This window comes from Syngnathus acus, chromosome 20 (genome assembly GCF_901709675.1).
Source record: "Syngnathus acus chromosome 20, fSynAcu1.2, whole genome shotgun sequence".
Lineage (NCBI taxonomy): Eukaryota > Metazoa > Chordata > Actinopteri > Syngnathiformes > Syngnathidae > Syngnathus > Syngnathus acus.
Window position 1 is genome coordinate 7,012,501 of NC_051104.1, and position 16,417 is coordinate 7,028,917.

General features: G+C 40.9%; 1 long non-coding RNA gene across 2 annotated transcripts in view; it reads left to right on the forward strand.

The window, feature by feature from the left end:
* Positions 1-400: 400 nt before the first annotated feature.
* Positions 401-16,417, forward strand: part of LOC119139307 — a 28,318-nt gene continuing 12,301 nt past the window's right edge. Inside the window, exons 1-2 of one of the 2 annotated variants that reach the window (XR_005101341.1) lie at positions 401-910; positions 4,574-4,674. This is a non-coding gene — a long non-coding RNA (uncharacterized LOC119139307). The remainder of the gene's footprint in view (positions 911-4,573; positions 4,675-16,417) is intronic. The other variant, XR_005101340.1, reaches the window with a different exon arrangement.

The following is a 16,417-nucleotide window of genomic DNA, read 5'->3' on the forward strand; positions in this document are numbered from 1 at the left end:
ACAAAAGGCATGGAAGAAAGGAAAAAAAATTTAAAAATACATTTAATACATAATCAGTCCAGTTGAGACTGAGGAATTTATTTGACGACAACACTGCTGTAAAATGTGACATTGTAAACAAACATGTATAAACAGGGATAATATTGATCACTGCTTTAAAGGAGGACTGGCACGAAAATACACACATTTCCACATATTTAAAAACCTAAAATAAAAAATGTAAAATTTAGGCAAGAGCACGTAGACTCCAGGCGTGAATCTATTTTCTGAGGAAAAAAACATCACGCACCCACATTCTGCCTTCGTACTCGCTTAGTACGATTCCAAGATGCACCTGTCATGGTGCATGGTCACCTTTGCAAACGGGAATTATCTGGAGTGTTTAAAAAAGCTACCAAAGAGCACAACCCAAGTTGCTGGTTCAACGCCCACCGCTCCAAAAGCCTGCAGTTTTCAAAGTTGCCGTCTGACCCTGGCAGGCTGCCTCTCTCTCTCTCTATCTCTCTCTCTGTGTATTTCATTCTTGGTCCCTCTCTCACATCAGAAGCGTTGAAATGCACCCCAGGGCCAAATAGCACTGAACAACCCCTCTGAGCCAAAGGGGGGGGGGCTGGAATCCGTTTGCCCCGATATTTCACCAGCACCAGCCAGGAGCGTGGGGAGAGAAGTGGAGAGAGAGGGAGAGGCATGGGATGGATGGGAAAACGACAAACCGGGGCTGCATTTATTTGGGGTGTGTGTGTGAATGCCACACTGCAGGCTGTGGGATGGTCTGGAGAAGTGTGAGGTGTTGCTGTTAAGTGGGAAAGAGCATGCACAGATAGCATGGTGGAAGACTTGGGTTGGGGGGGAGAAAAAAGGTGGAGGTGGTTGTTGTTGGGGGGAGATGGAAGGATTGGTCATGCGCAAGGTAAGAAAGAGGCTTTGTTTGATTGTATGTGGGAGAAGGAGGGGGTGAGGGGATGGGAGGGAGGGAGGGAGGGAGGGAGGTGGCTGAAGCTGTTGTCTGTGGGGTTATTATTATTGCAGGCAATCCGCGTGTGCATGTGCGTGTGCGAGAGAAGGCGAGATGAGGCGATATGAGATTCAGCTGCAGGGTCATTATATATATTTTTTTCCATGTCACAAGGCTAAAAGGAGGTTTGAAGTCACGCACTTCCTGTCATTCCTCCTTTGCATTGGTCGATGCTAACCTGTCGTATGAGCAAAGGTAATCAAGCAGTGTGAGAACAAGGCTGATTGACTTTTGTAATATAGTATCATACGACTACGAGCAAAGAAATATTGGTCAACCAATGTTGGCTACTTTTGGGACATTCCACCTAATTTAATACGACTTTTTTTTTTTATGAGGCGCAGACATCAATCAAGAGGTGTCAGGCGACTGCTGAATCTGGGCTATGCTCCTCTTCACAGATGACTGATTAGCAAGCCAAAATCACCAGATCCATCTTCCGACGGTCACTTTTATTACAGTCATTTTTAAAGTGACAGCAACCTGCCTTGTCTCACAACACTGGCCACCGCATATATATTCTCATCCCAATTCTCATCCGGGTGCCCCCCCACTCGGCCGCATCCGTCTTCCTATCCCCTTCTGTCACCCGCTGTTTGGTCACTAACTTTCCTGTTGTTTGTTATCCCCGCGCCTTCTTTTTTTTTTTAAAACTACTTCTATCTGACTTTTGCTTCTCAAACACACACACACATACTGTGCTACTCATGTTAGCGTTAGCCTGCCACTCTCCTGGGTAAACTGTGGTGGGCTGCATTTGGTCAGAGATGTGTGGGGATGATGAGTAAGAGGGAAAAAAATATGACTCTCGCATGAAGCATGTTGGAAGAATTTTGCAAGGGTTTTGTTTGCATGCTAAGGGCATAATCATTTAAATAAAAGGCCATATTCGTACTGTAAAAGTCTGACCGTTTTTGATCAACCAGAAACCATTTGAAAACTATGATTATGTAATAAATTCCTGTGATTAATGAATTATTTAAAAACATTATGTTTAAGGAAAAGATTATGGAAGCTAATACAATATTTACTAAATTATTGACTATGTTGGTATGCTGTTAACAGAGAGGTGTGCATTTTGTAGTGGGACTGATGCAATAAAATATTGAATTATTCATTTGTCATCAAAAATGTGTTTGGAATCGGTTAATGCTCTTAAAAACATTTGAGGAAAAATTGAATATGTTACATGTTTGCAACCTGCAAAGGCGCTATTGATTCAGTTTCAACTAGTTTGCTGTTAAAGAACAATAACAAGCTACAGACTATATAAAGGATAATTCCTCTATGTAGCATTATTATGTCAAAGACATTTGGGACTAAAAAAAAGACAGAGCAATAGATTCCCCATCTCACTAAAAAGAGCTTTGTTGTTGCTGTCTTACACGAGAGTACTCGCCCTGTGCAAAATAGCTAAAAATGAAACTGAGTGCATAGCGTAGGTCACAGATGCACAGTATTCTAAGAACCAGATGAGTGGGACGGGTGAGTGCTAAAATCTGTTAGAAAAAGGCTATCAGTGGACCGTCTTGTGGTGGAAATTAGTTACAGAGCTTGTCAGTCAAATTTGCTCTCCTTTCCTCAGTTTACTTACAGGCTGTTTTGAAAATAAATCCCAGCATCAAATAATGATTGAGAATTTTTTCAAAATGGCAGCCTAGCTCTGTTTACCTAACTGTTTGCGTATACACGGAGGCCTGGCACTCTTACAGAGCTCTCCTGTGTCTTGGCAGGAGATATGCTAATCGCAACCGACATCAATCTGAAAAACATCGGGCCAAGTAACATGTGTCTGAGATTACATTTACAACCTCCCGAGAAAAGAGGGACACACAAACACACGCGCACGCACGCACGCACACAGAGATGCACACAAAAAGTGGGTCAGGTGAGGCAGGCAAACACATTTCAGGGACAGACTCTCATTTACAATGCAAGAAATACAACAAAAAAAGCCGATCGAACACTTTGTCACAAACGTTAAGGCCTCGATTTTAAAAAGCTTTGGAGTCGCGATGAACAGAAAACATTAGTCAATGCTTTCTTGAATTAATGCCCAACGCAACACGCTTTCCTTTTGTCCAGACACTTAAAGTTATGACTTCCTTCCTGTCCCTTTTATTATTATTTTTTCTCACAGAAAAAATGAGTCATACTTTTTCAAAGCTGCAATATGCATTAGACTTAGATGACAACCTGTGGCATATTTAACAGGGACGTACTTGAACATCAGAATAACGCCGACGTGTGTAAAATATGTCTTGCTCAAACCAAATTGGTTATGGCCATAAGATGTGTGTGTGTTGTGGGGGCAGATAGACGTGCACACAGGAAATCATAGTAATGGTGCTAGCAGCTGTGTCTGGCTAAGTGAACACATACGACTGGAGATATAGTGGATCAGTCCTCCCGAAAGCTCGGGGATCAAGTGTGTGAATATGTGTCGGTGTGACTGCAATGTAAAGTTTCAAATGCATGCAGAACATAAAGGATTGGATACGGTAACATTTTTATTACATTTGATTTAGTAAGAGCCAGATCACAACTGAATATAACAATGTATGTATGTATGCACGATTAATACGAATTTTTTTGCAGCAAACTTCCACAAAATATCATAAAAAAATTACAATATATTTGCTTTAATTTTTAATCTCAGCACACAACGCGTATATAACCTATTAGATTTTCTCAAGCACATAGAGCTAAAAAAAAAAAAAAAGAAGAGCATGGTTAAAGGACTTCCAACCTTCAGCACACACCGGGGTTCCAGTAGTGAACCCGTTCTGAACTTTAGCCCATGAACGCTGTATTTTATGCTAGAAACCTTTGATGACAAGCATGATGACTAGTGTGAAATTCCCTGTAGATTAAATGTCCGGAGAGTTTTATTCCCAGCCTGGAAATACACACCTGTGTGTGCATTTAACACTGCATTGATTTGGTACATTTTTGGTCCTATGTGTTTTGTATAAAAATCAACCAATGTATGAATGCAAGAAAATAGACAGACCAGCATGACAAACTAGTCTCACAAAACACACATGCGCACACAAACTTTTCATTTTCAGATATGTATTGTTGGATTTTGAGACACAATTTAGGGAGCGCTATCTGCGCCTCACTGCAAAAGCCATTGCCAATCACCTGTTAGTATGAATTTAACATCTAGATTACTGTGACGACTGCATCACACTGCACAAATATTTTGGTTGCCTCAATTAGATAAATGAGCCAGTATTGCATCAGGAATAACAATCATACAATGCAAACAGAAAAATAATTATTATTCCTGCAATTCAGATTTAGCACACATCATTTTTTAACTCAATGTTATTGTTGTTTAAATAATTATTTTTGGCACAGACAGTACAGTCACAGCCCCTCTGGTGAAATAATTTGGAACGCGACAATTTTTTGTGGGCCTGTAAATTTCGCAAGGCCTCATCAAGCAGGCATTATTATTAAGAATGTGGGAAGAAAAGAGAAAGAATATAGCCTTTCACAACCATTAATACGTTATGTTTTTTTCCTTTTTTTTTTTTTTTTCTTTTTTAGTCACCTCACCACTTTGCAATGCCACCTGGTTGTGGTAAAAGGCTTGTCTGCACTTTGAATGCAGTCAGAGTCAAGGCTGAGCATGAGGAGGTCACACAGAGGTAAGTCTAAATAAAGTCTCCAACGGGTATGCTTTATAATCTTCAACTAAACATATTGATCCAGTCAACATTCTGCTTAGGGGAGAGAAAGTTGCAGTTTACAGCTTGTATGTGCATACATACCATCTCATGGCATGCGCTTCCTTTGCCACAGTTATGCACCATAATTACATTAGACTTATGACCTCTCACAAGGGTGGAGAGCTGGACCATTTATAAAAACATCTTAATTTCATTCCATTTAAAACAAGAGAGGCCACTTCTGGAAGAGGAGAAGCCTGCACATACACGTATTATATATGAAAAGGAGAGGGGTGCTCTGTTTTTTATTTCTACTTCACAGTCTTCAGTGAAAGCTCCTTTTGTTGTCCACTGCTTGACTGACTTTAATAAGAAACATTCCATTGTAATGAATGTTGCTTTTACATATTGAATTTGTATTGCTTTGAATAAGGCAATTCCTAGACACAGCCGGAGATGCTAAATATTCAAACGACAGTATGGCAGAGTGCAGGCTCTTATTCTAATAATTCCAGTAGATTCCTACATTTGTCTTTTGGGGAGGAAATCAAAATAGGACTGACGGTGATTTTAAACAAACAAGATGGAAGTAAAACTGGTTCATCATTATTTTTTTAAATCCACCACCAACAAAATTCAACGTTTCCGCTGAATGTGCTTACACCACGTCCAACTCAAATGACAACTGTGAATCGAATACGTTCTTATGTCAAGAATCTTTCTCATGTTCGTGCCATGAAAGTAAATCTACTCAAAGGCTCCGGTGGCTGAAATATACCCCACAGAGCTTTTCCATGCTGTGATGAGAGCTGCTAGTCACCGGCTAGCTTGCGGGTCCGCAACCCCTACGTCGGAATACCTAACGCACCTGCACAAAAAACAAGATAGCATTCCCACTTGCGCTGTCTGTAAATAGAGCCCAAAACTGACAAGTTACAGTCTTTGCACATGTGCATGTTTTCAGCAATCAATAATTTATCTATCATGCATTTACAGAAGAAACACATATCTGAATTAACTGCGCAGGGTTAAAAGTGCAACTGAAATATTTTATATGAGAAGTGATACATCAAAAAATGAAAGCTCATACCAAGCTGTCTAAATTTGTAATGTACACATAAGCCTTGAGCTCCTAAAAGATGCAAAACATGGTCTCAATAGATGTTTTTTTTTTTAATGATGCAATTTTAGCGAAGATGGACATAGATGAGGGAAGCTGCATGCGCATGTGTGTGATATCAACAACGCAACCCTTGATCTGTGAAGAGGAGGCGATGTATCTTAACAGTATATATTTGCACTGAAAACGATCATATAATGTGAGTTGCTTTTGTGTGTGTGTGTGTGTGTGTGTGTGTGCCTGTGTGTGTGTGCGTGCGTGTAGCTACTGAAAGCAATTCCTCAGAATAACCAGCAACTTGGGCTACCTGCTGGCATGAGCTAAGCTGGAGATCAATAACAAGTGTTTGTGCATCTATGTGCAAGTGTCGGTTGTATTGGTTATTTGTAAATGTGTGTGTGTGTGTGTGTGTGTACTATACACTTACTGGAAGACTTTCTATATTTGGCTGGTTTTATGAAAGCAATCCATCTGAATCACAGGCCATATATATTTCCATCAGCTGAAAATCTCTAAAGTGAAACTAACAATTGTATCAGAGTCATTATACAATTACATGTGAACTGGAGCAGATTAGATGTTAGGACCTACATTTTCACACATAGTGCAACATTATAGATCAATCCATGCACTCACAGACAGACAGACAGACAGACAGACAGACAGACAGAATCAGTTGCTATGGTTTCTGGATACTTTTTTGCATGTCGCTGTAACTTGAAGGGCAGCGTGACCCAGGAAGAGCGACTCCTCTCCTTCTGCTGACACGTCCATTACGCCCTGACAGCATGCAGTGACAAACCCAGTAGCACCTTCAACACAACTGTGTGACGTACTCTAGTTTGCTAAGTTTGCATCATCGACAGAATGACAAAATCAACGACCGTAAATTCTGGACTATAAGCTTCAAATTAATATATATTTCATTTATCTTCTAGGCTACTAAATTATATTCACCGACCTATCTATCTGACCAATCCATCCATCCGTCTGTTTGTGCTGCTGAGTTGCGTAAAAATATTGTAAAAATATCTGAGTGGAATTTTTTTTTTTTTTTTTTTAAACTGACCCAGCCACCTGCACTATAAAGTGATTCAACATGAACATCATGTGTGTTGCATTGCTTAAAATACTTTTGCACAGTACGTACCGAATGGGACAGCATCAATGAGATTTTGCTTTCACAAAGTTACAGAAAGTTAGCTACCAGCAAAGCCCCATTGGCAATTATATTCCCAGCCTAGGACTAAACATAATCACCCCAAAATATGGCGAAATAGTTCTGAAAGCCTTTTTTGAAGCTAGCAGTGGCTTGGACATGGTAATGAGGATGTTGAATTGGATGTGATTATAAAGAATTGTAGCACTGCTGTTGCTATTGCTGCACTGTGTGTACTTCCCTCCTGCCGAGCAACATGGACACCAAACTGCCAACTTTCATTTGAAATTACCGACTGTCCAATTAGTCACTGCAACCAACAGTTCAATGATCTAGACATCATCCTGGAACAGCATGTTATATCTTATTGGCTGGCAAACAATAATGTTATCAAGCGGGAGGTGATAATGGATTTCGATGTGTCTGGAGGTGACGGCGCAAAGAGGCTTCAGGGATTGTAGATAAAATGGCATGATTGTGATTTTCAAGTGATTCTTATATTAGATTATTAGATGACTGATAAAAGTTTGATGACAATCACAAACCTCGTTTCATGTTAGCGAACGATGGGGTGGGAGCGACGAGTGAGTCGAGCACGGAAAAACACAAGTTAACATATTTCATGAGTTTAATAATATGTATTAAAATTAAATTAGTTATATTTATTAGCAATGATAATATAATTGGGCACACACGTGCATTTTATGTGCCCCCCTAAAGACTGAGTTCTGCCAGTATTATCAGTTCAGTCAGGCTTATAAAAAAAAAAAACCATTCCATCTCATCACAATACTGTGACACTGCACCAACTTTAGTTGACAATAAACGTCAACAGTTCACAATTTGCCACCAGAAAACTTGGGAAAACAAAGATGCAAATGTGCCATCACCAAACAGTTGCACACACTAGGAATTTCAAGAAGCACTTAGAAAAGTGGTCCGAAACAACTCCAAACATCCTCAAATGCTCTTAGTAAAAATGCAGAAAAATCCAAGCACTCCCATTATACATAATTTAGGGGAATCTATATTCATAGAAGTGCAGGGCGTGTTGTGCTCAATGGGGTAAAACGCCCCTGTGTGGCTAATGGAACGGCCTGAGTTGCGTGATTGAGTGAAATGTGCTGGAAAGATTGGGAGGAATAGCACAGATAAATAAAGAGGGAGATTCTGCTTTTTGCCGGGCTCAGCATTAATGCAGCATCTCCCCAGGTGATCAACACATTCAAATGAGGAGATGGAAGTAATGCGGAGACAGAAAGAGGAAGGCGGAAGAGAGCGGGGGAGAGCGAGAGCGAGAGCGAGAGAGACGGCCCACTTGAAGAGAAAGTCCCGCGCCACATGCACAAGGGCTATAATATCTCATATATCATCGTAATGTTACTGTTGGAAGGTTCAAAGGAAGAGGGCGAAAAAAGGCAGTGAGAAAATGGATCTTGGCAAATTCAAAGTAAAAAAAGAAAACATAACCATGGGACATTACCAAGGTTCTGCAGTAGATGACTTGAGAAAGCCAAGGCTGTCACATGCATTTCTTTCCTCCTTTTTTCTCGTCGTCTCTTCCATAATTTTGCGTCAAATGTGAGCGGGCAGCCTTTTCTTTTCACCTTCCCCTCTTCACATCCATTACCTTTGGAGAGATGCAAAGTGAACATTTCAATTGGATTGCAATGGCCAGTTAGCGCTGCTTTGATCCCCACTGCTATTTGGGGCCTCCATTGTTCCTGATTTGCTGCCTTGATTTGCTTGCCTGGGGATAATGGCCGCAGAACTGCAGTCTGGCCTTCACCCGTCTACCTATTTCTTCCTCATCTGAAGCTCATAACAAATGACAGTTCCATGTGCAGCGCTACATAGAGTAGCGTCGTGTATCCTACCGTTCAAATTCTTAAGTTGCAGAATCAAAAGTGCTCAATCCCCATGTGAGCTGACACCAAGCACTTTGGGCGTTAACTCCCGAGATACCGCGTACCTTCAGTTGAGAGGCGGCCTAGAATAAAGAGAAGCGGCTGTTCGCCTGCAATTTTGTCGGGACACGTCGACTTTCTTTTATCAATCAAACGCTGGCAAGATGAAGATTGATGCAGCACAGACTTCAAGCATGCACTCATCTCGAGATTGTTGGAATTTGGCGCGTTCCAAAAAAAAAAAAAACACCTTTCCAAACAGCGTATCGACAATTACGCCCGTCGTTGTCGAAGTGCTTCTTTTTTTTTTTCTTTAACACATCTATTTATTGTTGGCTACAAAGTCAAGGATAATAGAATCTTCTTTTTTTCAACAGGGCAACAGGCTTTTTCTATATGACACAGAGTTCACAGAGTGATGTAACCTACGTAGCGGTAGGTATAAAAAGGGATAAGCAATTTATATAAGATACAACCTCCTGCACATCATGTTCACTTATATTCCAGGATGGTCGTGATTTCGAATAATTGTATCAATCTTATAAGGATATGTTGCTTATAAGGTTATGTTGCATTAGGCAGAACCCATTGCTTTACAGGCTGTTACCGTATTTTGGTATTTTCTCCAAAATCAACAGTGCACCTCCAGGATGTTGTGCGACACCAAACTCAGTTGCACTTTCGGGAAAAAGAAAAATCGACATGAATCAATGTTTTCTCACGAACACCTACATTTTATTTGACTGTTTACACGTTTCTTTATGAATATGGACTGGCGCTGATGGCGATGATCAGTGTGCCATTCACACATACGTACCTGCAGCAAGTGTAAATAGAACACGCGGCGAGAATTTGCTCGAGTGTCTGGTCTCCTCCCAGATACAAATGAACAATTTGTTTTCCAATTCTTTGCAAACCTTCATCTCAGACATTCAGCTTTGAAGTAGACAGGGGGGGTGGAATGCAGGGAGGGGTCTGCGCAGATTGTACGATGCCGTGTTTGTCTTCAAAGGGTCCCGGCTTGCTTACAAATGCGGCGGTGAGTGCAACACCTTCAAGGTAAAATTGATAAATCTCGCTCTTTCATGGCAAAAAAAAAAAAAAAGTTGAATTTGGATGCTTTTTGGGATGCAAATGTTGTCAAACATAGCAAATAGAATCAAACTGTGCCAAGTAGATAAGATTTGGGGGAAAAGCCAGAAGGTGATTACATTCATGAACATCCACTCGTGTCTGACTCGGCTTCATCACAGAAGATTGCAAACGTGTTTTCGTATTTGCCACACTTAAAAGAACCAAGGTGCGATGTAACATGGAATATGATATAAACCCACAATATTTTGCCATAGCGCCAATATTCTTGCTAAAAAATAATCATCCACCTATCCTGTTTGACGGACTGATTCACAATGTAACTTTCTAGAAACTCTTCAGGCAAACAAACAAGAAGAGAAATGAGTAAAAAAGACAAAGAGAAAAGTCATCAATTGTCCATCTGCTGTGGATGACATCCTTTGCACCCTCTCTGTCATGTCTGTCTCATCTGCTTGGATGGACACCGTCTTTCCCCTTCTTTCTCTGGGATGACTGCCTCACTCAAGTCCCACAAGACACCTTTTTCCCTTCTGTCTCTCGCCTCTTTCTTTCTCTCAGCTGCTACTATCTTCCTCAAACTTTATGAATTAGTTACAACCCACCTCTTTTACTTTCTCATTTTGGTGTGGCAGCAAATCCAATGTATGCCTCTAGATAAACTGTCTCTCTCTCTGCGTCTGTCTGCCCATCTTACCTCTTGCATCCACCTCAGCCGTCAAACCAAAAACCTCCTTGGGAAAAATACAAGATTGATTAATTTTGGAGGAGAAATTATATTGATGTATTTTTTTTTTTCACCCCCAAAACCGTCTTCCATCCGCAAATGAAATGCAGCTGTGGCTCGAATGAGTTCACAACTCCCTGCCGTCCACGCTGCGTTCTTTTTTCCTAGATTGGGCAGACACAGGGGGTGGCGTGTATGCGTGTGTACATGCGCGCGCGTGTGTGTCCGACTCCTTTGTGACCGCTTTTCTGAACCCGGAGCCTCCCTGCACAGAGGGAAATGGCGGACTGTGGCAACGACAGGGCAGTTTTACAGTGTAGCGGGCTGAATGTTAAACTTATATTTAATGTATGACATTTCACACAAATCATCCGGCCACAGACATGACCCTGGGGTATTCCGCAGATTGCTTTTTCAGTGCCTCAGCAACTGTGGGATTGTTCGTCCCACTGAGAGAGGAGAGAGAGAGCGAACGACGGGGAGCGAAAGAGAGAGAGAGTTTTGAAGGAGAAAAAAAAAAGAAGACTTTGAATTTGGTGGAATGATCGCCCTCTCGCCACTTTGTCCGTCTTTTTTTTTTTGTTGGTTCTTTTTCTCTGTGATATCATGATCGCAGGCCGTGCCAAATTGAAAACATCTTTGGCAGTCTGGAGGCTGTATGAAATACCCATACATTATATGTCGTACAACACCAGATTGGATAGCAAAACAATTATGCCGCTTTGCCGTCTCGAAAGATCCTCCCCGCGCCCCTCTCAGGCCTCCCCGTCCTTTAATTTCTATGAAGAAAAAAAAAAATGCTGTAAATATTGCACGTCTGATTCCCTCTGTGGGGATACATGATATGGAAATAGCGGCAGGCACAATAAGTTCATGAATACGCAGCGAGGGAGGCCCGAGCATGCCCCTCAAAAAACACTCAGGCGCTGAAAATAAATATAGGGCTGCGGCAAGCTTTTCAAACTGCCCTAAACCATACAAGCAAAGCAGCAAAAAATAAAAATCAACATTTTCTTGGCCTTTCTTGTCAGCTCAGCCTTGCAAAACAAAGCATTGATACCAACTGACTGTGGTAAGCGTCATCCATTTTATCAGAAGGGACATTTTTCAACATTTTGGCCCGTTTTGTTGCTGCCAAGAGCCGCGCCGTCCACTAAATCAGCGTCACTCTCGCTTCTCAAGGTTAGAGAACGCGAGTGGGGAGTTAAGGAGCATTAGGGCATGCTTACCTGTCACACTCAAAATAGCATGGACACACACCTGTGCGCACATGTACACAAACAAATCAACGTACGTGTGAGAGAAGAATTAGGGCCACAATGGAAGCAAAAGACGTTTTGATTTTACAATTCACAACTGTATGAGATGAAAGTCATTGTTGTCATATGATGAAAGTCATATTTATTATTTTATTTTTATTTTCATAATGCTGTGACTTATTTTTCATGTAATATAACACATTCTTGTAACATTCTAAATTTCCTTTATTCTCTAAAATATGTCCCAACATCCTTTTCCTACCATTTTGCATAAATTGCAACTTTTTCTTCTACCATAAATTCAATGTACGTATTTCTCATAACAAATTTTGTCTTGTAAAAAAGTATTATATTTACCAAACAATATTTCCTAATAATATGATTTTCTCATTTGCATTCTAACTCATAGCATCGGTCAATTCCGCTTTATTGGAAGTCAAAAATGCATTGCAATTGTTTTTCTGCAGTAGCTACTAACCAACCGCATTGTCAATTGTACCAACCTATATATAAAAATAACATGACCTCATCACACGCCCAAGCATGAAATATTTGGGCAGATGAAGACTAAAAAATACTTCAAACTCACAACACAATTTGGCAGCGTACTCATGAGAAACAAGTGAGTGCATGATGTCTAATTATGCAGACACGTTTGATAGGGTTCGCAATGTCAGCACTGTAAACACTACAAGAGAGATAACAAAGAAAATCATAGACTGTAGTGTAGTAAAGCCCCCTTGAAACCACACACCCAAATACACAAACACTCACTCACAAGTCCCGACCACAGCCTACAGCATAATTAGCAGTTTTCCCTCCGGGCGGGCGCTGGGAAACCTGTTCCTAATTGGAACCCAGTTGGGATTTTACATGGATTAAAATACATGAGGTTCGTGTAAAAGGGAAACACACACACACTTGTAAAAAGGGAATAAAAAGAGCCCAATAAGTTGGCAACTTTTACCCTAAATTTTTATTTACGCTAAACCCAGCATGATCCGTGCTGTCTCGCTCCACGCGGCTCGAGTGAGTCTCCAAAGGACAATTACAGAACTATTTTGGCCCCTTCTGTTTTGTATTCTGTTTTTTTCCCCCTTTCTTTTATTTGTGTTCCATTTCCCTGACTTAAGCTGTTGTTTAATGGACAGCATCGTGACAAGAGAGGAGTTTGCCATCAGATTGAAGCTGCTTGGCCTTTTTGCCAATTTGCCAGCAGCCTCCTCTGTACTTGTGAGACGGCCAATTAGCTGACCATCTGACAGAGGCTCTCTGACCGTGGCTATTAAAATACCAAGACACACACACACACGCACACATGCAGTACATACATACACAACCATCAAGTGCAGCGCGCCTATGACTAGCCGTCTCTATCTGCAGTTTTTGTGCCTAGATCTCACCCCTCACCTTGCACTCACAATTAGGATGGGCGCGCACATACAAAGATAGGCCTGCAGGCATTTTCCTTGCCGCCTAAAATACGTGCTCTATGACCCCCAGCTTACACAGATACACACACACACCACCAGTTTGCCATCATAGCTCCTCGTCCGAAAATGTTTCCTTTCTCCTTCTGTCTGCAAGGCCTCCTCTTATACTATCACCATCACCAAGATCCAGTCTCTTATCTTTCATGTTTTTAAGGTTTATTTTATCAAATGAAATTTCACATGTAATATAATAAGTAACTGTAAATATAAAACACATTTTTTACACTCAATGACACAACATTAATTGCACATGTACAAACTAATGGCCATCAACTACAAATATACAGCAATTAGTTATTTTGTTTTTCGATAAGATTTGCAGAGCAGTAACACCAATCGATGTATTGTTAAAAATATCTCACTGACAGTGTCACTAAAATGTGAGCAACATTTGGCAAAAAACAAAAATCTAATTCAAATGTTTGTATCCAAGTACCTAATGAAGTGTTTTGTGAATATTTACAAGTAGAACCAATGCGTGACCAGAAATGTAATCTATTCAAGAACAACTGAAAATGTCAACAACAACAAAATGGAAGAAAGAAATACGTATATATATATTAGAAAATTACTATTAGCCATACAGGTGGACATAATGGACAGAAAAGTGGTTTTGAAAAAATTATACAAATAAATGACATTATTCAAACTAGATACCAAAAAAGACATTTGGAAAGAAGCACAAAAGCAACTCGGAGAACCTCTCCCCCCTGAAGTCTGCACCTTTAAGCAACACCCCCCCCCAAAAGCAGCCCAAGCTTTCTAACCCAAACACCCCACCTCCCTACAACCCTGTCTTTGTTGTCCATCAGTGGTTTGTTTTAAGCCTCAGCTCAGATGGCGTCACCCCTCTCCCTCCATGGTCAAGTTCAAGGGTCCTCTGGAAACACACCGGGTGGTTGTGGCGTATGCATGTGTGCGTGTGTGTATGTGTTTGTGTGGGTGTGTGTCTGTGTGTGTGTCGGGGCAGGGGGGGTCTGTAAACATACAAGGCGTACATGCTTGTGCACCAGCCGCACACATGAACACCCTCGGCCGTATTCATCACAAGGAACTATCCATCCATCCATCCATTATAAAATAATATAAATAAAAATGAATGTCATAAGAGCACAGTGGGCGGAAAGGTTTTTAAAAAGCATGCTTTTAAAAAAAAAAAAAAAAAAAACGTCAAGAATAAAACGAAATGCACTGACACCTACACAGTGTTGGCGGGCGGCGCACCTGCCTCCTCAAGGTCTGTCGGCTGCAGTCAAAATGGTGGACACAATAACGGCGGGCTTTGATTCCTAATATGGAGGAAACAATTCTATTTTTTCACTGGGGCAGCTCATACCGGGCGCTCCAAATTCAACCTCTCGCTCGCTCTCTTTCTCTCGCTCACAAACACACACACGAACATGCACACACACCCTATCTCAGTCTATTTGGTGATATATGTGGACATCAGTGTGCATGTCAGCTGCAGCAGAAATTTAAGGAAAGGGGAAAGCGGGGGTGATGCACGTTCACAAACCTGTCTTCAAAATATGCACTACTCAAGGTGAATGATTACATTTCCATACTCGGTTGACTTTCAGATTAAAACATTTGAATAAAATGATTGTGTAAAACTGAAATAAAACAAACAATTATTTGCATTTGAAATGCAATCTTTCCTTCGGTCTTGTGCTTAATCCTAATTAATTTTCATATAATTCTTTAGAGACTATTTCATTTCCAGAATTAACACAAAAGGAACTCTTCTCACCAAAGATAATTATACAGTTAAAGAGAGTTTGCTCATTAAAAAAAAATCCCATCTGCATGACATCAAATATGAATCTTTGATCTATCTCATTCTGTCCCTGATGGTTAAATGCCGTTAATTATATTCTGTGGGAAAAATTAACTTCCTTGGAATAATTAACACAGCGACTGTACATTTGTGTGCTGCTATATTAAATCCTGTGACAAACAAAATTATACAGATCCCCGAAAGCCATCCACTGCATATCAATAACATGCAGACATTTCTGTAAATTTTTGCATGATGTGAAAATTGCACAAAGCTCATATATGACCCTCACATATATGTTCTTGACAATTGGGTGGAGATGACGAGAGGGGGGGACCTTCTCCCTATCTTATTATACGCCCCTATAGAATATCACCATCTCCCTGGTCTGTGTGTACATACACAGTCAGATGATTCATATTATCTTTACCACCCAACTCCTTGCTATAACCTTCCTTCCTGCCCACCATTATGTAAAACTATGGATTACCTTCGATATGTGTGCAAATCCCACATTTGCGAGCGTGTCGCATGTGGGATGGATGTTGTATATACATCCATGCATGCATGTATGTATGCATCAGACCCCCCCCCCCCCCCCCCTCGCTTGTGCCTTCCACATCTATCATGCATCCATAGGTCTATCAGCTCCCCGAATGAGGTGTGGGGAGAGAAGAAGGGACATGGGTGGGGTGGCGGCGGAGCTGGGGAGGGAGGGGGACGTTAGGTGGGGGGGACAAGAAATAAATGTAACCCCCTCCCTTACTTTAAAAATGCACATACATTTCCATACATTGAAAAGGCAGTGAGGTGCACACACCCTTGCTACTCTATCCCCAATATGCACCCCCCCCCACACACACACACACAAACACAAGAACAGTGAATACAACAAAGATGGATGTGTGTGTCCCGTTCAGTGGGTGTGGGTGAAAGTCTAGCCCTTCGCCATATTTATCTTCATAAAAGCATGAGGTGCATGTGTGTTTGTTTGTTGTATACTCTTCATATGGTGTATTTGGGTTTTTTTGTAAAGATTTACCACACCTGAAGAAAAAAGTTTTTAAAAAGTGTACTCATATTTATATATCGCACCTAAAAAAAGGATTTTGATCATTTGATGTATTTCCTTACAGCAGATTGTGACATCGTATTTTCACCACAGTAAAATTGTTAATGCAAGAATTC